At 42.7% G+C, this 22,823-nt stretch overlaps 1 protein-coding gene across 4 annotated transcripts in view; it reads right to left on the bottom strand.

Annotated features, from left to right (window-relative positions):
• dab1a (DAB adaptor protein 1a) overlaps positions 1-19,605 on the bottom strand; it is a 101,242-nt gene extending 81,637 nt beyond the window's left edge. For all 4 annotated transcript variants that reach the window (XM_030083790.1, XM_030083791.1, XM_030083792.1 and 1 more), the window contains exon 1: positions 19,291-19,605. The gene's annotated coding sequence lies outside the window, so the exon portion shown is untranslated. The remainder of the gene's footprint in view (positions 1-19,290) is intronic.
• Between the last annotated feature and the right edge of the window lie 3,218 nt (positions 19,606-22,823).

The raw sequence follows: 22,823 nt of genomic DNA, 5'->3' as shown, positions 1-22,823 counted from the left end.
CATAATTTGTCCCTTCATAGTGTGTTTGTGTCCCCGTCTGTTTAGACTAGTTTAATGTTGCACATGGGATCCTTTAAATTTTCTAAGAATGTAGTAGAACAGTTCTCCTCTGTCTCTGCATAGACTTTCTAGTATGAAACAAAATAGAAGATACAAAGAAGTGTGAGGGCTGGATGAAAGCAGGGCTTGGAGATGGAGGGACTGAAAGAAGCCAGGGATGCTTGAGGCTAAACCTTCAACAGTGACATCTCCCAGCTTCTTCACTTGCAAGCCGCTGGCAACCCTGAGCTGAACAGCTCACTGCTAGCAACTTGTACCAAGACACAGATCTGGAGAAGCTAACGGGTGAACTTTATCGTCTGCCATAAATTCTGACAGTCTGTCCATGCTTCAGGGTGGAGGAGAAGATTCCGCACCTCTGTTTCTAAGTCCACTGAGAGCACAGAGGGTAATGTCTGGGTTCAATCTGCTTCTTCCACCCTTGGGAGAAAATCCCACGGGTGTACAAGAGCATGTTCTCCCCAGCCATTTCCGCACGATGCCGCCGCCACGAGTCGCCATCAGTCAGTCACAGCTCCTGCCCTCCTCCCTGGGTGTCTAATCACCCACGCACACTGTCACAGTCGCCTGCCCTTCCAGTTAAAACACGGACCACCGAAAAAAATCAATCTTTACTGAGTGTCCGTGTTTAATAAGGTCCTGTTCTTTCTTATGGACTCTGACAACAGGATTCACCCTCACATGGCTTCACATAGGAGGAACTACATATCCACTGTGTGACGCATTACACTGTGTGTATAATACTAATAATGCTAATATAATCCATTATGCCTCATATCAACTTGCAAAAAACTAGCTGGCTGCATGCATGCACATGGCATACACACGTCAAGCTCAGATAAAGACGTCTATGCGATATCAACAGCTCCTGAGAGTGAATCACCGTGGGATTGTCATACTCAGGACACAATTTGCATAATTTCCACTTCTGAATTCAAAACTCTTTGAACTTCCCGCAAACCTGAGCGTACAAGCACATGCACACATTAACACACACACACACACACAGACACACACATAACACTTTAGAAAGAAGACGAAGAAATCTAACACTGCATATGGAGTCTGTGAAAGTTCCTGGAGGTGAAACTTTCTGCCAGTTCTCAAAATAGACCCTTTTAGCACCCTATGGTCTATTGGACTGCTGGTCTGTCTGAACTCTCTGAGAGAGCAGAGGGGCTATTGGCATTCACTTCCCTGTGAGGCTGAGAGTCAATACAAACCTTTTAAAACCCAGAAAATGCTGTGTGTGTTTCCAAATGTGAGAGCAAGGATGTGTGTGAATGTGTGTGCAAATGGAGAGATAAAGGTGAGGACGTCAAAATCCAATAGTCTTTTTTCCACCTGTGATTAATCACGTAAATGACGTCAACGATTTCCGACACGCGAACTCTCATAAATATTTGTTGCAGCAGATGAGTGGGTACACACAAATGGTATCAGTGTGTGATGCCTCTGTGTGTTATGTGCGTGCCTGTATGTATGCACGTGTATGTGGTGCAGGTAATGATGGTGTGCTTAAGCAGAGTCCCTACCCAGCGGGGCCTGGCCTCTAGTGCTATCCATCATTGTGTTGCGGCTAATGATACCAATACATACAGCTGCGCAGAGGGTTGGGGAGGCTGGGGAGAGCTGTGAGGACAGCAAAAAAAAAAAAGGGGGACAGGGATGAATGAAGAGGAAGAGAGGACAAGCTGGAGGCAAAAACTGTTCATATAATGGTAAAGAAACCACGGCAATCAAGATAGAAAAAGACAAGAATTCCATCTTTATTAATACATGTATGTTAGTTGCATTAAGATCAATGTCATGTCAATAAAGCCAATTTGAATTCGTATTTGCATTTGAGTAAGGAAAGGTGCAGGGAGAGATTGCTGGTAGGAGAAAGGCAGCCAGCATGAAGAGGGAAGGAAACGTGCTGTCACAGGCTGAGGAGTGGAAGACTATTGGTGTGACTGGAATAGACAATCTGATTCTCCCTTTTTTCCCTCCTTCTGTTTACTCTCCTTCTCTCAAACACAGAAAAGTGTCCACTGCCAAGCACACTGAGATGCTGGGGCTGACCCAGTGCACTCCTTATTAGTTATGTTGCATCTCGGTGTGTTAATATTACAGCCGGTGGATACACCTCGTTCTATATGACACACTGTGTTCCTCAGGAAAGAAACAGAAGCCCATACTTCTGTACGTTCAATCTTAAAAATGTTGCTCTTAGTTTACAATAGAATCAAAACAGACTTAACACTTTAGACCAATTTCAACTGAAGCATAACTCTTAAAACTTATTACAAAACCATATGCATGACCCAGTCACTGACACTGAGATGGGTCCTTAGCCAGGGTAGGCTTCTACTTCTGGATTTTGGGTAGAGTACCCTCAGACTTGTAGGACCAATTCCAACTAGTTGCTAAACCCAACATTCAGCAAGAGCAATGCAGATTCAGTATTAGAAAAGGACAGTATGACCTCTCTAGGCTAAAAAAACCACTGAAGGTGAAGGAGTTCAAATACATTATTAACCAGCAAAGGAGTCGAACGAGTGAATGAGTTGTCACATTACAATAGAGCTGAGTGGTAATGCAAAGCTTCTTGTTTACTGGTCAGTCTATATCACCAACCATCATGAACTTTGGATCATGGTCAAATTATTAAGATGGTGGCTAAAGGTGGCTGAAATGTGTTTTCTCCACTGGGTGGTGAGCCTCACTCAAACAGAGTGGGAGGGTCAACCATCCAGGAATCGTCTGCATTAACAGGAACCAGTTGAGACGGGTAGTTCAGGCATCTGATTGAGAGCTCTCAATCACCTTCACAGAGAGGTGTGTCTAGCACACTGAACTGGGAGGAGGCCCAGAAGCATGTGTACAACTTAGTTAACAAACAAGTCTGCAAAGAAAAATAACTTTGATCCATTTACACAACCTCATAAACAAACTCCCCCAAAAAATAATAATAATAACAAGAAGCTAATACTGGTTTTTGCCAATGTACCACCAATATAGCAATACCGAAGCTCATGTTGTGTTTGGACACTGGTGGTGATACACTGGCATCCCACCCACCAGCACAGTGTAGACAGATAAGAAAATTGTTTATCTGTTTTGGGTTGTTTTTTTTTTCTTTTCTTTTCAAATAGAGAATGAATATAATGCTTAATGCCTGACTGATATGCGGTCAAACATGGAATAACACGTGACGGAATAAAAGATTCTTTCTGCAGCTCATAAATAGAAATGTAATTGCTCAAGGATTTTTTTTAATTGAGCAGTAATAAAAACATCACATAAAAATAAATGCAATTACTCATATAGCAAATCTGAACCTCTTCGAGTATCATAAATGTTCTCTGCATCTTTCAAAAAATAAAAAAATTAAAAAAAAACCACCTTGTCCTAAAATAAAATGGCCTTTTTGAAGGTCTTTTTACACACAACATCCTGGAGAGAGCCTGCCCATGAAGAAAAAAAAGCGGCATTTAGGGTTAATACTATGGACAAAAAGAAATTAAACATGCCACCGCAAATAAAGTGAGCTGAATCTTTGATTCGAAATTACTATGTTTAATACCAGAAGTAGCTTGATCAGTCGGAGAGAGCGACTGAGAGAGGAAGTCGGAGCTCTTCTCGCTCCCTTCTCATTTTATTCCCAAGACACATCGTCTATGTCGCTTCCTGGAGCAAGATGAAGGCCAGCGGGGCTTTTAAATTAGCCTATCAGATGCCTCCAACAGCTAAAGGAGAGTCTGAATATGCTAATAGACGGGAGATTAAGATATGTAGCTGGAGGCACAACGACATCTGCACACATATTTACGTGTACACACCAACACACACGCACGCGCATGTGCTTGCACAGACACACACTGACTAAAAGCTTTTATTCTATAATAACAAAGAACAAAATGATTGTGGTACATTTCAGTAGTTTAGAGGGGTTTTGGACAGTGTACAGTGTATTTGATGAGGATACAGGTAATATCAGGATTACTGCTCATGTGAAGTTGAGAAAAACAGATTGAACTGATGCAGGTGTGTGTGTCACAGTGTGTAATGATATACAGAGAGTCCCTAGAAAACACAGGTCTATCTGCTCAAGGCAGCAAATGCAGGTGAGGGAAACCCCCACCCCCACCAATACACACACACACACACACACACACACACACACACACACACACACACACACACACACACACAAACAAACACTCTCCCTCAGTTATTCCGACCTTCCACAAACAGGTGCGGTTCCCCCGATCACCCCGTCCACTCCAGCCCACTATTTTCTCCTTCTATGATCTCCTTTAACAATCTACCCATGAAAAATACCCTTCCTCTACCTTCCTTTGTCTCCGCTCCTCTGTGTTTCCCTCTGTCTGATTGCTCATCTTTCTTCATTCCTCTGCCTGCCTCTCTCCCAGGGCTTGCCATCTGTACAGTAACAGGTGCGCTGTGTATGTGACTGATGTGTTTGTTACCTGTAGCGCTGCCTGCAGCCACATCCTGCACGGAGAATAGCTGCTTCTACCAAGCTGTATCCTGACCGGCTTGCTACCAATACATGCTACTCCCTCCTCCTCCTCCTCCTGTGACTCCTTCAGATGGCAATGGGATGAGAAAAGGACCAGGAGATGAGCAGCATAATGAGTTAGGGAAGTAGCAGCAAGCTGTCATGTATTTGTATATGCATTTGCAAAAGCCTTTACCAGCCGTGCTGTGGCGGTGCTTTCGCTGCATCAGAGTTTGTGTAATTAGTCCCACCAGTATGTGAGTGTGCATGCAGTATATGTGAGCATGTACTTGTGTGTCTGTGTGTGTTGCATGGCAGTTCCTTTCAATAGTCTCACAAGTGAACGATTAAATTTTCTGTAACATCTGGAACTGCTCATCTTGCCCTCCATTCCTCCTATTTCTGCCATTATCTTAATTTACAGCTCCACCCTGGAGAACGCACCCAGCCCGGTCACAGTCCACTTACAGCTCTGTCTCACTTTAGGGCCCTTTTTTCAGACAGGGGAGACTGCAACACAACTGGGTCCATCTGTCTATTAAAGTAATGGAATAAGTATCATTGCATATGGCTGTAATGGCTCTTTTTCAGATATATGTGTTTTGGCTGCGACTCAAAGGATTCTGTATAAATGCGGTAATTTCTGCTCACCTGTTCTAGACAGAGCTGCAACGCGAACAGAGTGGGAGGAAGAAGTGGTGCCACCTTTGTGCCCAAAAAAGAGGAAAGAAGTGCTTTTAACTTTTCTCACAGGCTGCATCACTGATGTAATTTAAACTTAGTTTGCAGAGGAAGCTTTAATTAATGCCCATGGTGAGCACTGAGGATGCTCGCCCTGGTTCTCACTGGAGGGTTCTTTAATAAATGTTCTCATCAGCTTCATAATTTATTAGCTGTCTATCTCATACAGTCCAACGGTGCCCAGCAGGCTCTGATTTAATTCCTACTGTACCTGCTCACAGGTTGTATGTAAACTGCTTTTCTACTTGTACTGTTATTAAACAGCTTGGAAGGAAATTCTAAAATGGATTTAAGAGGCTGGTCATTGCAGTTTCAGAGTTTTTATAATTTTATTTTGGGTTGGTTATCTCATTTGCCCTGCAAATACTACAAAAAAGTAAAGTAACATTTTTATAGAGTGATCTGACATATAGAGATTCTCAACTATCAGAGGTTTCCAGGCCCTGACAGCAATGTTGTTTTTTTTACATTATATAAGCTCTCAGTCACATTTAGCCTTTGATATAAGAGAAAAAGCAGCAAAAAACACCCCAAACCAAACTCAAGACTATGCAGCTCATCCATGAAGAAAGCATGCTTCTTTAATCCTGAAGAAAATGCAGGTCCAGCAGTCATTAGAGCAATGGCAGTAACTTCAACGGTTCTTCTAACTGCAGCAGTGGGTTGAAAATGATTTTGTTGTTGCTCCCCGACTCAATCCACCCATTTCCTACTTTCTGTACTTTCAGTACTCTTGGTTTTATTGTGAACTTAAAATGTATTGCTTCAAATGCATAGTTTTTTTTTCTTTTGAAAAACTAGATGAAGCCCCTTCGACTCCACATAAAATTGGAGTTTGTAAGGGAAAAAAAAAAAAAAAAAAACAGAATCTGCATTATACTCCTATAGTCACAGTGGAGCTGGTGGGTTGTAAATAAAGCAGGAAGAACAACTCCACCCCATCAGTAGTTTTATAAACTACACACGCAGCCACAGCAGCAGGGCAGCTGTGATATGGTCAGTTGTATGCAGCAGCCGTGATATTATTATTGCATGCATCCCCGAGGGCTGAGATGTGAAGGATGTCAGCGGTGCAGGTAATAAATTGCAGAGGTCAATCCACTCTGGTGAAGAGGTCCATCTCCTGGAAGGCCACCTGATAGACAGAGCAGGCTTCAAATATTCCCTTCTGCACAAATTTCCATTTATTCCTCTGGCCTTCGTTTATCAGACAGGGGATCATTAAATTGTTCTCTCAAGATTGCAGTGGTCCAAGGCAGCATAGGGGGATCAGAGTAAGAACTCATTTGAGGGGCGATTTACAGCAGGGGCCAAGGTAAGAGTCTGCTTGCAAGTCTTGAGAGAGAGAGAGAGAGCGAGAGAAAGAGAGAGAGAGAGAGAGAGAGAGACAGAGAGAGCATGAGAGAGAAAGAGAGAAAGAGAGAGAGAGCGAGACAGAGAGAGAGAGAGAGAGAGAGAGAGGTGAGACAATCAACTCATTTTGACTTCTGAGAGCCATTAGACATCAACAAAAACACCAGGGCACATGCCTGGTTCAAGGGTGCAGGTGAAGGGGGGCAGACGACATCGGGACGCAGCAGAATGACTAATAACACAGCAAAGCTCGCTGAAGCACACCAGGCAATCACAACCATTTCTCACCTCACTTCACTCCATCTCTCACTTCCTGACATCTCCTTATTCCTCCCTCTGTCATTCACTCCCGTCTCCCCTTCACTCTGCCATTGCTTAAGTACATTTTGACTGGGTCACTTCATTTCAAATGCAGACTTCATTTTGTTCTTTGCTTCTGCTAGCTTAACATTTGGTGCAGTTTTTTCTCCCCTTTATTAATTTTCCTAAATATCACCAGAAGGCCACGAGAATTCATAACGCCAGTTTTATGACATGAAACAGCAATGAAACGGCTCTACCGTGTCTGGTCTGCCAACTTACATTCCTACTATCACATGGGGAAATATAAAAAAGGCACATAAATGATTAGCAGTGTCTCCCCACATTGGAAGTGAAATCTTTTTCACCACACACTTGCTCCTATTGACTAAAACACAAGACTGAAGTAAGTGTGTGCTATTCTAAATCATAACCGCACGCTGCACACACCAAATATAGAGGTCCAGTCATCCACGACAAGTTATCAGCTTCTGAATGTGCCCCGGCCAAATATTTCTGTCAGCTCCAGCCATGGCTATTATGGGTATGTGTGATTGAAACCATCAAATCAGTTCACAGTCATTTAATCTTGCAGCTTTTAGATCTTGCCTATTCCATTAATCCAGCTTTATGTGATCACATGGGTACGCCCCCACGCACACACACGCACTCATCCAGTTTGGCCTCATGGCTATGCCTGAATGGGTGGCCTTTTAACACCCTCGCTCCCAAAAATCAGTTATTACACTCATCAGCCCTCACACTGCGATGGATAAAAAGGAATCGTTATCTGGAAGCACATCCAGCTAATTGAAGGCTGCCTATCTTGAAGCTCATATAGAGATTGAATGGGAGGGTGTGTGTGTGTGTGTGTGTGTGTGTGTGTGTGTGTGTGAGAGAGAGAGAGAGAGAGAGAGAGAGCGAGGTCATGGCCTTAGGGGAAGGCAGCCATCAAACGCACTATTATACTGAAAAAATCATTTACCCTTCAGTTATATGTCCTCTTCATCGTGTGTGTGTGTGTGTGTGTGTGTGTGTGTGTGTGTGTGTGTGTGTGTGTGTGACACACGTGTCCAGCAGTCCAGCAGAGTGTGTCAGTCTGAGAGATGCTCAGTAGAACTCAGTGAAGGAGCACAAATGACCTGAGAGCAGGTGATTGAATCCTCCATCCGTCCTTTAAGAAGGACTCCGGCTGAGCGCTAAACTGCAGGGGGACACACACATCCACGTACACAAACAGGTGAGCGCACACACGCACAAACAAACACTCATACAAGCAGGATCATAGAGCTCATCAGAGGAATTCCTGATTTGTATAGTGATTAATGTTTGGTCAACAACCAAAATTGTTACCTGCCTTTTCTGATATTCACCAGGATCTCAACAACAATATAACCACCTGCCTTTTATTGAGTTAGCCCAGCTTTGGCTCCCCATGAGACCACCCATGACCCTCTCCCTGTTCTCTAGTGTTTGATCACTTTTATTAGATACTAACCAATAATGACACATAACACCAAATAACAGCTGCAGCTGTGGAAATTCTGTCATTTAGTTGTCTGTTCTTCACAGCTTGACTCTTGTCATAGAGATAATCACAGTTATCCACTTCAGCTGTTAGTGGTCACAATGTTATGGCTAATTAGTGTAAAAAAAAATGATGCCTGTTTATACAATTCTCATGGTCTAGTTAACACAAGCCACTTTTCTTTTTTGATATACTACAAATATACAAGCTGCTTTTCCACGATTGTGATCAGTGTGAAATGGAACAGCTGAAGAACAAATTACTGGTGCGCGGAAACAATAGTGAGCTGGGAAAACCCACTTACTTTTCTCAGCAGACTGGTAAACACGGGAATTGAGCAGGTATGGAAGACGAGGTGAGCTCTAATGGAGTGTCCACACTGCTCTGTTTCTGCTAGATAAGTAGGCAATTGTTTGCTAACTGCCACGGGCTTAACCATAAGATGTTGATAAGCTGATATAGTATCGCAGCTCCTCACAGTGAGATTTGTTTGGGGGGGGGGGGGTTCCCTTTGCCGACTAGTAGTCAAAAATGACTTAATGCAGCATTAAGCAGCTTTAGGCTTTAATTATTGAATGCTACAGCTGTATTTTCATTTCCTGTAAAGTGCTTGTCTAATAAGTACACGCTTACTGACACTAAAGCTCCACAGCTCAATCTAAAGCACAAAGCCACACTAACGGGCTCTGAGCTGATCTGAGCTGAAAATTCAGCTCAGCTAAGTGAGGACTGCTTTATTTCATCTTCATTCCGAATGTGTATTTATGTGTCTGTGGGTCAAATCCTCTTACACGATTGCCTGTAAACAACATTCATAAGTGGGAAAATATACACATCATTAGAAAGGTGCTGACTGTGAGTTTACTGGGGCAATATCAACATTAAATACTGTCACAATAAAAATACATCTTATTCATTGAGAAGTCTACAAAACATGTATGCTGTCTAAAAATGTCGACAACAAATCTTTGGCCTTGAATTCAGCAGCGCTGCACCATAGCCGACGAAGGATCACCAGTGTATTGTGATTACATCCATATATTATTTTATCTTGGTGCATCACAGTCGGAAGTTTCAGTAAAAGCCTTTCTGTGTTATCTCAGAATAACTTTTCCTTCAGCAGCAGCTGCATTAAGAAAGACATCTCGAGCTCTCTCACTGACCGCTTCCCAGACAGACTGTGGTTCTGATTACAGCAGCAGCCTGGGGATGACACAGCTGTCACTGTGATTGTGGATGTAGACATGACTGTGCTCTGGTTGTTAGGATTCTGGACATGACACATTGGTTTTCAATGGTTGTAAGATGAAGCATGTGTGTGAGCATGTGTGTGCAGAGCTGGCTGAGTATTGTCTTGAAGCCGCTGCATTTCCTGAGCTCCCACAGCTTGTTGGTGACACATCTGTCACAAAGCACAGCAGGCCGAAATATCACCAGAGGTGGACATTTCCACAGCACCTTGGACTGAACCACAGGAGCATTTGAAGTCAATAACCACACCCATCCGCATCATTAACCACTACTCAAAGTAAAAAGGTTGCACATGTGGTAACAAACAGTAAACTATAAATGGGAACAAAACAGTTGTGTGTAATAGTGCAAATATTTCACAGAAAAGCCAACTGAGTGGCAGGGGATGAAAACCACCTTCCCGTTGTGTGATGGTGAATCTGTCAGTTTCAAATAATCTATTACATTTCATAAACTGTCTGACAGTATCCTTTAATATTTTTGTAAAAACACAACTTTAGAGTGGGGAAAAAGTATTCAGTTCTTTTATAGTTTGAAAAGTCATGCATATCAACTAACTCTCAGTTGTCACTTCTTGATTCCAGCGGTTCAGTGTTTGTTTGTTTTTTCCTGCATCCTATTTTGACGCCACCAGAGCAGGTTAAGTCTGCCAAAAGCCAGGAGACACCTTGGATATTTCATCCAGCCCATCAGAAAGCCAACTCAGAGCAGACAATCACACTCACATATGTGGGCAATTACGCTAGATACATCTTGCACAATGTTTGTCTGTTGCTCTCTATGTCTGTTCTACCCTTTTGTTTTCCTCGTCATGAACCCCAGGTGTAACAGCAGAAAGCCGCCACCTCCGGGCCTGGTTCTGCAAAGGTTTCTTCATGACTAAAGAGAGTTTTTCCTTTTTATCGTTGTCTACGCTTGCTCATGCTCATGTGGAATTGTTGGATTTTTCTCTGCAAAAGTGCCATGAAATAGCTATGTTGTTATTGTCACTATATAAAAATAACAGAATTGAATTGAAAAGAAAATTGAAGAACAGAGAAACTGTTTGGTAGCAAGATAAAGAACAAAGTCAGTTCTTTCTATAAACTTTTATATTTCATAATAAACTCAAGGGAGGCAATGACAAACAAGAAATTATGTTCATTTGTGCCTTAACAATGCAAACTTCAAATCTATGATCAAATACAATAGCTGTTGATTACCACATGATTAAAACAGTTCTTCAAAAAAGAAGAACTGAGAACAAGCTGCAAAAACTCCCAATGACATCAAATTTCTTTATCACTGGAGAATATATAGAGACATTTAACATCAGCCATAAAACCCAAAAGGCCTGTTTTCGAACTAGAGAAACTGAAGAAAAGGAAGCATACACATAAAGAACATGCAAGTTTCAAAGACAGGGGCTCAGTCACTGACATCAATATTTCAAGACTTAAAGTTTCAAAGTTTTCATCTTGAAAAGTGATGAGCAGCAGTGTGGTAAGAGCTATAGAGGAACTGACACAATAAATCTTTACCAATATCATGATTGTGGCATTACATACTCTCTTTTTAGGTGCGGCCTTGTTTTAAATGTATTCTACACATTAACAGTCACAATGTGGTTCTTCACTCCGCCTGTTCTGGAAGCGGATGTAACTAACCAATGCACAGCAGGTACCCAAAAAAAAAAGACTGGAAGTATGAATAATTTGCTGTACGAACGACGTGTGTGTCGAAGCTGTTGGCCATTTGCAGCTCTGCAGAGCACTGCTGACATCAAGAAGCTTTACTCACCTCAGAACTGTTGTTTCAGTTCTTTGATGGCTCAATTAATTTTCTTATTATGCAGGCATTTTATGGATATTTGTCTGTTTGCAAAGGCTTTTAAAATGTCCTGATTTTATTCTATTTTGACACAGAACAGTCTTTACTATGCTGCAGAGGGACAGGTAGAGCACATTGAGCAAAAAACATTAAAATGGAACTGCAGAGATTTTCCACTGTAGTATTAATGCTGCATGAAAAAACCCATTTTGATTGTTTTTATGTTTCTACCTTAATTGAAACTTAACTTGGTTTATGGGTTGAACAGATTTCATGATCCATGAAAGCACATAAAACTCCATTCTGTGATCACAAAAGTGCTTTCATGACACTGAAATCCTGAGCACCGTAAGCAGAAGCACACAAGTTAGTAAAAGTGTGGAAATGCACAAGAAGGTCCAGGTGTGTCATGGATGAATGTATTTCTGTAGTGTATAAACTTTGTAGACAGAATGCAGGAATATCGTTGAGTACAATATAGGTAAGCACCTATTCTACTGGGACTAACTGTAAACTCTTATTTTCTGCCTACAGACACCGAACCTCTCTTCTAAGCTTCTCTACCAGCTCCAACAGATGTTTGTCACAAACAAGACCACCCATCCTCTGCCAGTAACCAATTTAATTGGGTGACCACCCTGTCTTTTAAAATGAGACAGGGTCATGTGGGTTATATCATTCACATGTGACTGCTGCATTGCTCCTGCAAGTAGCAGCACTATAAACCACCAGTGTCAATCAGCTGATGAAGACAGTGGGCAATGAAGGACACTGAATCATGGCTAATCCTTACAAACAGAAAGAGTGAAGGGGAGGCAAAGGGGAGAGTCATGGGATGCTTAAATATTCATCAGTTAGCAGCCACAGAAAAGCGCTGATGTAGAGAAATCATAGGAGAAATGGAAAGAAAAAGAAAGGGGGAGAAATACAAAGAGCGGGTCCTAAGAGGAAAACATCTTTCCATTCTCGTCCTCATCTATTTCTCACCCTAACTTTGTTGCAGTCTCACAGCGAGTGTGGAAGTCAGTGGAGCTGATCCACGGGGAACGGCAGCCAGCAGAACCCCCCAGCAAATTAAAAAAAAAAACACAAAACTGAGAGGCCCACTCCCAGTCTGCCTCCACGCAGTACATGTATTCATTAGCTATTGTGTTTCTTGAATAAAGAACACTGTCCCGAACCAGGGATCTCTACTCCTTTGTACACTGGCCTATGAAAGGCAGCGAAGGCAAATTAAAATGTAATTTGTGATGCTTTGTTTGTCGCTTTCTCTCCAGCGTCTAAAATGTCACAAGGAGCATGTAATACTGCTGAGGTCTGCTGAGGCATTACATGGGGAACCTACACCGTGGATGTGTCTCTGTGCGTGTGTGTTTATGTGTGAGTAGTTCGAGGGAGGGGTGGTCAGGGGATCTTGACTTCAGGGGAAATTAGAATGTAAGGCGTCGAATTAATTGAAGTGTTAATGTGCTGTGACTCTAGAGTGGTGCAGGCCTTTGAGTGTGTGTGTGTGTGTGTGTGTGTGTGTGTGTGTGTGTGTGTGTGTGTGTGCGCGCGTGTCTTTACCTCCTGAAAATGCCTCCACTAAAGTGCTTTTATTTGCTGTGAAAACTCATTAACAAAGTGAACACCTTTGTGATTTCACCCCAAAGTGGCACTCGCTGGAGAACAGAAAGGACAGATGTGTGGAGGAAGGATGGAGATAGAGGAAGACGGATTAAATGTGATAATCAGGATGTGAGCTACTAATGGTGGTGAGAATGTGAGCAAGAGGGGAGGGGAAAAAAAGAACTTAAGAGTCTCAGTTCCATAATCAACATCTTATTTGAAACAAGAAGATCCCTGCAGCTATGCTACAGGCAGAGAACAACGGGGAGAGAAAAAGTGAAGAAAAGTGATAGAGAGAGAGAAAGCTGAGACAGTGGGAACAGGGCAATGATGGAGAATCAAAGATAGAGATTGAGAAATCGCTGAAAGGACACAGCAATGGTGAAGATGCAGAGCAGTGATAAAATGCGGAAACAGACTATAAAATAAAGCGACACTTAAGGATGTCAAAAACGAGGGGGAAAATAAGGGTTCAGTCACCGTCAAAGTTCTGGGTTCAATTCTGTGTTTGGACACTTTCTGTGTTTAATTTGCATGGTGTGTGTGTGTGTGTGTGTGTGTGCGCGCGCGCATGTACATGTGTGGTTGGCTGCCCGTGGTGTTCCTTCCTGTGATGCATTGGCAGCCTGTCCAGGTTTTACCATTCCTGTTGCCTTGTGGTGGCTGGGATTGACTCCAGTCCCCTGCGACTGCAGTCTGGATAAAGCAGGCAAAGAAGATGGATTTATAGGTGGATTTGAAGATTTGGACAGAGTTTCTTGTACTTTATTTTACACAACAGCTTTTCTAATATTCCTCACATGTTCTGAAATGTCTCCACACTTCCGATTATGCTTGCGTAATTTTGCAATTCCTGCTGAGTAACAGAAATTCACTGCATGACAAGTAGGTGAGGTCCTTCACCAGAAAAGAGCTCTAACTTGTCAAAGCATTCATATACACGTCCCAATTTAGAGCGACATGTGGAAGCTGAGGAGTTTAGCCACAACAACAGAGTATGCCAGACTAATGCTGCAGTCTTTTTAGGGTCAAATATCACGGCAGTGAAAGTGTGTGTGTGTCTGTGTGTGCACTGTTGTGTCTGCAGATGCTAATCGCAGTGGTGCAGACAGATTGCGAGTGTTTTAGGAAGATTACAGATTACAGACTACAGAGGCAGATTAGCTGGCAGCGTGATCTGCACCTCTGGATGGATTGTCCTGCTCTCTCAGTGCGCCTCTGAGGGGGCATGTGTGCACATGAAACAACACACCATAGCTCTCCAGTTTATGTTTAAAGTGGTAATCGTGATTGGTGGTAATAACAGTCTTGTGCGCAAGCAGTGTTGTAAGAGTCAGAAACACGAGACTGTGTGTGTGAATATTGATTTACCAGACACAAGCACAACGTCAGATTCCTTCACAAGGAACAGATGCCAAGAAATAAGGTACATATATACTCACAGGGTCCCACTGAGCTGTGAATATATTCTCGATGCCAATTATATCAGAGAGAATGTCACACATAGACACACACATGCACACAAGAAAGAGGATCAATAGGAAGGGCAGCCAGCCAAGAGCCGGTCAATTCTCTTGCTTTCCTCTCAGTGTAACAATGAAGCTACTCAAAAAACCTGTTTAACGTGTTCTAATACGTGTAAAACACTGCTGGAACTAAGTAAATGTATTTTCTATTGCCCTCATAACACTGTTGCGATATGTAAACCCTCCACTTTAAACAGTGGCACACATTAGAAAAGTGTATAATGAGAGTGTTAGAGAGAAGGTCTGGTGCAAATAGCTTTGCTTCATCACTGAACCAGGAGTAGATCTGTCTTCAGTCCTGGACACCCTCTCAATTTCCTAGTGTCCAGGATCCCTTAGGGAGAACAACACTGATAGCAGGGGAAGCCAAGATTTTGTGTGTGCCAAGGTTGTCACAATGAGATATACACGTCAAAGAAAAAACATTCTAAAACAATTTGTGAACCTAATACCTCTTTCCCACTGAAACTAGCTGGTTGACCCCGCTAACAAAAGGCAATTGACTCCTTTCCCACTGCCTGCAGACCTGGGTCTAATCACCTGCAGGTGAGCTGCGTGGCTGCGTTTTCCTGCGCTTATGGTGTCCCACGTTGATGACATCATCAGCGTGACAAAGCACAACAATGTAGCGGAGCTCAGTCCCCGTTACCTATCGACGAATCTCCTCTTCCCTACGGATCAAGAGAAGCTCTCTGATTTCACTATCTCACCAAAGCCAGGTCATCTTGACGAAGGATATCTCACGCCAAAAAGAACAACCGTGCTAAAGTAGCAACGATACATCGACGTCATCACGTAAATTACCGTGTCGACCCGGGTCTGCCTTTCCCTGAAGCCGAGCGGAGGCGAGCCGATTAAAACCCGGGACGCTTACAGGGTCAATCGACCCGAGTCGAAATGTCGTTTAAACCTTTTCCCACTGCCATGAGAAGCCGATTATTAGCAGGTTTAAATGTTTTTTTTTGGCCAGTGATAAAGGGGTTTAGGCCAGACCTGTGAAGCTACAAAATACTTTGATTTTGTAATGCTCCTGCTTCTGCAATTGGTTTCACTACAGCAAAATGTTTGGCAAATCAGAGATTAGAGGGGAGGTTGAGAAGTAGTAGACTAGTTCTAGTTGGAGGTTATAAGAGGCAACATACAAAACGTGCTGGTAAAAAGTGAATCGCAATAGGTGCCCATCGTGACAATTACCTCAAATATTGGTTCTTGCAGAGTGGAGGGACAGTTTTTTACAAGTTCTGTGTAAAGGTACAGAAAGTTGCATGGGAAGTCAGACAGTAATTTGGCTTTGAATAAAAAAAAAAAAAAAATATATATATATATATATATATATATATATATATATATATATATATATATGTGTATGTATATTTTAAATCATATCTGCATTTGGGATATTTGCCCAGAAGCAGGCCAAAATAGATCCTCAGACTGAGGTTTTACTGAGACAAAAAAGGCTGTCTATCAAAACAAACTTGAGCTAAATAGGGCAACTTAACCTGAGTGTGAAATAACCCAGAGGAAAAAGAGTCTGAATTTTAAATTTCACACTTGCTGCCAAGTTAAATATAAGGTTGGTAAAAAGAAAAGTCATTCCCTCCAGGCATCCAGGTCAAAGAGAAAAGGAAAATAATGAAGGTGGGGGACTTGGTAATGTTTGTTATCTTCATGCACAAGTTTAATTCCACTGCAGCTGCCTGCTCATTGTTTTCACCGCAGCTAATTTAAAGAAATGCCACCGAGACACAGTTGTCACATTGAGCAGGTGACTTGAATAGGCTGTCAATTTATTGTTGCATTGAATTGTATCCATAGCAACTGGTGTCAGAGTGGTGCCACAGCAAAACAAGCTGCTGTATGAATAATAAGGTTACAGTCAAACTCTGAGATTAAGAAAACAGAACTGGGTCACTTCATGCTATATTGTATCTTGATTGTATAAGCAGAGCTTGTTGCTTTGCCTGCTAAGATGGTGAAGTCAAAAAATTTCATAAAATTAACTTCAGTAGGTATTGACTGGTGAAGACAGGGCAGGTTTTCAGATATTCGAGTTTGAATAAAAAGCTTTGCCCGTTAATCTTTCCTCAAAGCCAGGTATTATCACTGTGGGAGGGCATGGGATTTAAACTTAACACAAAAGATTATCTGTCCATATTAAATACCGTCTTCACAAACTTTAGAGCTGATCAAATCACAGACACACCCTAAACAGACTGTCACTTCGTCACCAATCACTCTACTGCCCATGTTTTTGAATTACTGCAGAATACTAGAGTACCCAGAGAAAATGCATGCACAAGAAAAAAAAAACTCAAACTCTACACAGAAAGATCCCAAAAACCGCAATCAAACCACTGCCAACCACCGCATTACGATGTGATCAAGGATAAAATGAAAATAAAAAGAAGACCTTGGGATTCCCATAAGCGTTTGCCGATGTCACTGCATTTTATTCAACTATTTATTACAACTCATCCTTTTGAGCAGATGTTAACACTGTGTTGGTGAGACTTTCTGTTTAGCACAAACATATTCAACCTGAAAAAGCAGCTTTCAAGATATCAGAGACATCAGTCACGTGTTGAACTAAGGGACAAATACTTGTACAATCCTATTTCACAAAGACTTGGAAAAGCATAAAGAACAAGAACATTGAGTGCAAGTTACTTGAACATGTTTTCAATTCAAAATTGTATTACCTAAATGAGGTCTTCTTATTGTAAAGTAAAGCCCAACGGTCATTCAGGTGCACCGTCTACCATTGCACACAGACAGAGATAGCAGTAGCAGGACATGAACGGCAGAAGGGCAAGCTGTGTTCTGAAAAGTGACAAAGTGGAGAGGGGGAAAAAAAGACATAGGAGGCTGTAGATGGAGCAGACGGAGATGAGAATTGAAAGAGGAAGAAAAAGAGCCTTCAACAGTGTTTTCTTTGAGTTTCCACACAATACTCTGAAGGTTTCTATGACAACCTGGAGTCGCCAGCTGGGTCCATACAGGGAGAAGTGGCCCATTTGGCAGAAATGAGAAAAGTATCCAAATCTTTTACCCAGATCACAGTGACAGCCTTTACTAGACGATAGCGTTCAAACTCTTTCAGGGAAGGTAGCTTTGAAATGTAACTGCCATAAGACACTGTAGTAAATAATCAATACTGTAAAGTTGTTAAAAAGTATTGTTATGAGGAAAAAAATGCATTAGATTAACAAGTGCTACACTGGTCCAACAGAAACATAGATAAAGACAATAAGAAGAGAACAGCCAGGGAGTACTCACATGTTCACTTACAGCAGGTGGTTTGGCACAACTAACACACTTATGAGCCACATGCTTAAGTGACAATATTTAATAAACAATCTGAGATGACTGTTGAAAAAGGAGTAGCACATGTCAAATATATATACAAGAGCAGCCACATGGATACTGCACCAAATCTTTAAATGATCATACTTATAAAGCTGATCAGGTTTGAGTGGCAGACAGACAGGGGAGAAGAGAAGGATAGGGGAGGGTGGGTTTGCAGAGCCCACAGCCTCATGATTAATGCGGCTTTTAGCTGCAGCGGAGTCTGGGCCCCCCAAAGCAAACTGGCCCATTCAACTCTCCTTCCCGCGGAAGCCCTTTCTGCTGTGCCCGGTGACTGAGAACCAGCTGTAGCTCACAGACCATTGACCACATCTCTGCACTAAGACTTCATCAATAAAACCTCTGCCGTAGCACATTTCACTTCATTTTCCTTCAGTCCCATTGTGAACCGACTCATTGGAAGCGTGGCTGAGCGCCCGGCATCAGGTGCACCACGCGGGAACAAACTCAGACCTCTGTGCGCCAAAGATTCAGAAAGAAAACTTTTCAAACGGTAATAAAGTTACCAACCTTTAAGTGAGATAAGACAAAAGCACTAAAAACGTGGCGATCGTTGAAAAAAATGATACAAACTGCTATTAACTGTATAAATATTACTTTGAAGGGAAAGAAAATTTGTATTTTTTTTTCCAAAGATTGTTTCATATTGGAAGAAAAGGAGCAGGAAAAAGACAAATTCGCCAGGCAATGGGACTGAAATGACGCTAAATTACTGAAGAAAAAAAGGATTTCTGCTGGTTTCCTCACTTCATAGTGAACTACATGTCAGTTTAGTCTGGATCTCCAGAGGAGGGACACGCCGCATGAAGTACAACGCGCCATGCGCGCGCCGCATGCAGCAAACCGCTGTCCTTCCTCCCGCCAAACTGAGCCCGCACACCCCCCCGCCCCGGACCACTATTATCAGAGAGAGGGTCACTCCCCCACAGAACGTCCGACACCACCGTTTACACACGTGCGTGCGCCCGCGCACTGGGGTCCCGCTGCACCAGCGGCAGGAGGAGCTGCAGGAGCAGCCGGGCTGATCACTCATTGCGGGGATGGGAGCAGGGCACTCTGAATCCACAGGCTACTCCACACGCCAACTATCACGCGCGACCGGGAAGTCCACACTTCGCCGGACGGTTCGCATCGAACTGGGACACAATCTGACACTTGTTCTGCACGCACTCTGTTTTCATTCTTTTTCTTTCTTTCTTTCTTTTTCTTTTTTTTTTTTTTTACACTGGCGCACTTACCTTTGCAATAGAGCGAAAATGAGCACAGTTAGTTCCCATTTTGAGAAAAAGGTTTGCTTGGTTTTTTTTCTTTTCTTTCTTTCTTTTTTCTTTTTTTTCCCCTTTACAATCAATTCATTGCAGCGTTATCGGCTCCTGGTGTATTCAGACATCCACAGTGCGCTTCAGCAGGAGCAGTAATCCAGACTTCCATTCCGGGGAGAGTGCTTCCGAGCTTCGTTACATCTTTTTCCACAATCCTCACCAAACTATGCCAGGCTTCTTTCAGCGCGTTCTCTCTCTCTCTCTCTCTCTCTCTCTCTCTCTCTCTCTCTCTCTCTCTCTCTCTCTCTCTCTCTCTCTCTCTCTCTCCCTCTCTCTCTCCTCCTCGGTCCTCTGCCCCCTCTTCTTTCCTCTCCTTTTCTCTCCCTCTCTGAGGTTGCCTGGTTACCTCTTTCCGTAGGCTGGTTCAGACCGCCGGCCGGCAGCCAATCACAGGGCTGCGTTGGCCTTAACCCCTCCGCTGCTGAACTGTCCTGATTTCCAGCTTTCAAGGAGTGCGAGTGGAGGAGGAGGAGGAGGAGGAAGAGGGGGAGCACTGGGTGAAGGATTTAGAAAATGTATATTACAGAGCTATAATGAGCAAGAAAAGATGAAAGAAGAGGAAGACTGAGAAGGAGGGGCTGAATGATGGGAAATAAATTTAAAAAAAAAAAGTTGTGGAGGAAATGGCATCACACTTGTGAATGGCAGGCCTGCACCTTGATTTGGACAGACTGTTAGATGTAGTTTGAAAGGTGTTTAAGACGAGTGTAGAGTCCAGATCACACACCCACGCTCTTCTCCCCACATAAGTAGTAATGCTGACATGAGTACACGCTCGCTGAATCATGAACGCACCAACCAGTCATGCTGCAGCCTTTCAGCCAGCCGTGGTTCGGCATAGACTATTGATTGGTTAACCACCCACAGTTAAGTCGTGCAGCCTGAATTGTATGTGAGTCACGGACTTGGCAAATTCACCACAGCGTCTCACTGTCTTGCTTTAGGAGTGGAAGCACGCTTGGAGTTTTCACAACTTTGAAGACATGAAAGGAAAGAGAGGCCTAAAGGCAGAAAACACCTATTCTTCACTGTTGTTTATTGATTATTTTGGGGAAAATTTGACAAAAGAAAATGTAAATAAAAAAAGAAAGCAACCAAACTGAATCACAATATTTTACAGTTTTGTGATTTACCCCCTCATTCTCCCCTAAGCCTTAATCCTGCACAGCCTTTTTCCTCTTTAATCCCCTTACTTTCACTTCGTTTTTTTATATATATACCCCATACACCTTCTCTTTTGCTTTTCTCCGCTGCTTTCTGGCTTTCTGGCCTCAGATCATCCTCCTTTCCGATCATGGTGTGCCGCCACGGAGACTTTAGCGAGCTTGAGCGTGGACAATTCTTCTGATCTCTGCAAAGACTTAAAGACACTCCGCACTTTTCCACCACATCTGAATACAGGCACAGGGCCGGTTTAATAATAGGTGGTACAAACACAAAGCTGGGGCATAACGCGAATGCGAAACTTAAACATTTTGAAAACATACTTTGTCATTGCACATTTGATGGACAAAAATCAGACACAACCTTAAGAGAAGCATGCATTGCTTTGAATCTGAAGCATGCTGCATCATGAATGAAAAGATCGGCTTAAAAAAAAAGTGAATCTTTTAAAAGTGCTATGAATTGTTTGATGCCTTGTTGTTCTGATAACCCAGTGGGATTTGACACGGCTCCCAGCAGCCTTTTCTCGTATCAGGCATGTTTGGCTTCCTCTTCAAATGTCCCATAAAGGTCCCATGGGGGTGGAGGGAAAGCCCATGAGACCCAGAGCTCTGTGGTCTACACTGTTTGGGCTCCCCATCCTGTTACTGCACAAATCCTTCTTCACACAGATGAAAAAAATAGACCAAATATTGGTGTTTTTATCTGATGATGGAAAAAGGAAACCCATCTTATTCAAAATACACAGTCTCTGTATCTCAATGAGATCTTATTTGTTAGGTGATAGCTTTCATGAAATGTGGTGCTTTGACTAGAAGGTAGAAAAAAATATATATTTATAATATTTGTATTTTTTTTTTAGAGTAGCATGTGCCTGCAAAATGGACAGCTGGTCAGTTAAGTCAGTGTTGAAGCCCAAGTCCAAAGTAGCCGAACACCTTCTGACTTTTGTGTTTCCACCAAAGAAGTGTGGGTTTGATGCATTGTGGTGTCATTCTCTTTCCTGCCTGTTTCATTACATACGCCCTTCTGAGACTGCCACAAATCTCTGTGATTTATCAGAAAGTTGGACTTTTCCCATTATCCTCAGTGAAAAGCTGGCTCGTGTTAGTCCACCTCGAGCATGGTGCCCCCTTTGCTCTCCTGAAAAGTGATTTGGACAAGCTACTTGTCTTCGAAGATACGACTAGATAACCTTTGTTTGACAGTGCATTGTTGATTGAAGTCTTGTGTTCTTTTTCACAAACACTGTGTCAGAGATTAAGTTGTTTTTGTATTTATCACAGAGCAAACCAACAAGTATTAGTCTTCTGATGCTGTGTGGTCACTTTTGGTCTGCCTGATAGTGTTATCAGCATAACAGATTCAGCTTTCACAAAGTGTTTGAGAGCGCTAGGCATAAAAAAAAAACAAAAAAAAACTTGGGAACTTGTAGATTAGGAAAATAAATGTTTAAAGTGAGTTCTATATTTTCTTAAGACAAAACATTTAACTGCTGCTTTCAATTTCATGTAGAGCATCATCATAAACAATCAGACCAGGTCTGTGGCAGAGGAAAAGGCTCCTTTGCTCCAGAAAATGACCACGTGAATCAAGGTATTTCCCTCAACTTTTGTACAGGTCACTCATGAGCTGAGTTAAGAATAGAATAGACTTTATTAATCTCACAGTGGAGAAATTTACTGGAGCAAGAGGCTTTTAGAACACACGGGGGGGTGCAAAAAGTAATGAAAGGTGCAAATAAAGAACAAGTAATAGTGTAAATAATAGTGAGTAAGGATGATAATAGAAAGATAAAACAAGGAAGATCTAACTGCATGTACAGCATAAATCTTAAAATATAACAGGAACTATATAATATATACAATATGTACACCCACATCCTCCACAGAGTCCAGTGGGCAGCCCAGTACAGAGCTGGCCCTCCTAACCAGCTTGTTGAGTCTCCTCCTGTCCCGCTCCGTGCTGCCCGGGGCCCAGCAGACGGCGGCGTGGTGGACAGCAGAGGCTACCACAGAGTCAGAAAAGGTCCTGAGTGGAGGTCTGCACACTCCGAAGGACCTCAGTCTCCTGAGAAGGTGGAGGCGACTCTGGCCCTTCTTGTAGAGGGCGTTGGTGTTGTGGGACCAGTCCAGTTTACTGTTGAGGTGAACACCCGTTTCAGTGTCCTCCCCCTGGATGTTCACCAGTGGGTGTGGAAGTGTCCTCCTCCTGAAGTTCATCACCATCTCCTTCGTCTTACTGGTGTTCAAGCACAGGTGGTTGCTATCACATCAGTGCGCAAA

Source organism: Salarias fasciatus, chromosome 23, assembly GCF_902148845.1.
Source record: "Salarias fasciatus chromosome 23, fSalaFa1.1, whole genome shotgun sequence".
Taxonomy (NCBI): domain Eukaryota; kingdom Metazoa; phylum Chordata; class Actinopteri; order Blenniiformes; family Blenniidae; genus Salarias; species Salarias fasciatus.
This window is presented reverse-complemented; position numbering and strand designations above follow the sequence as displayed.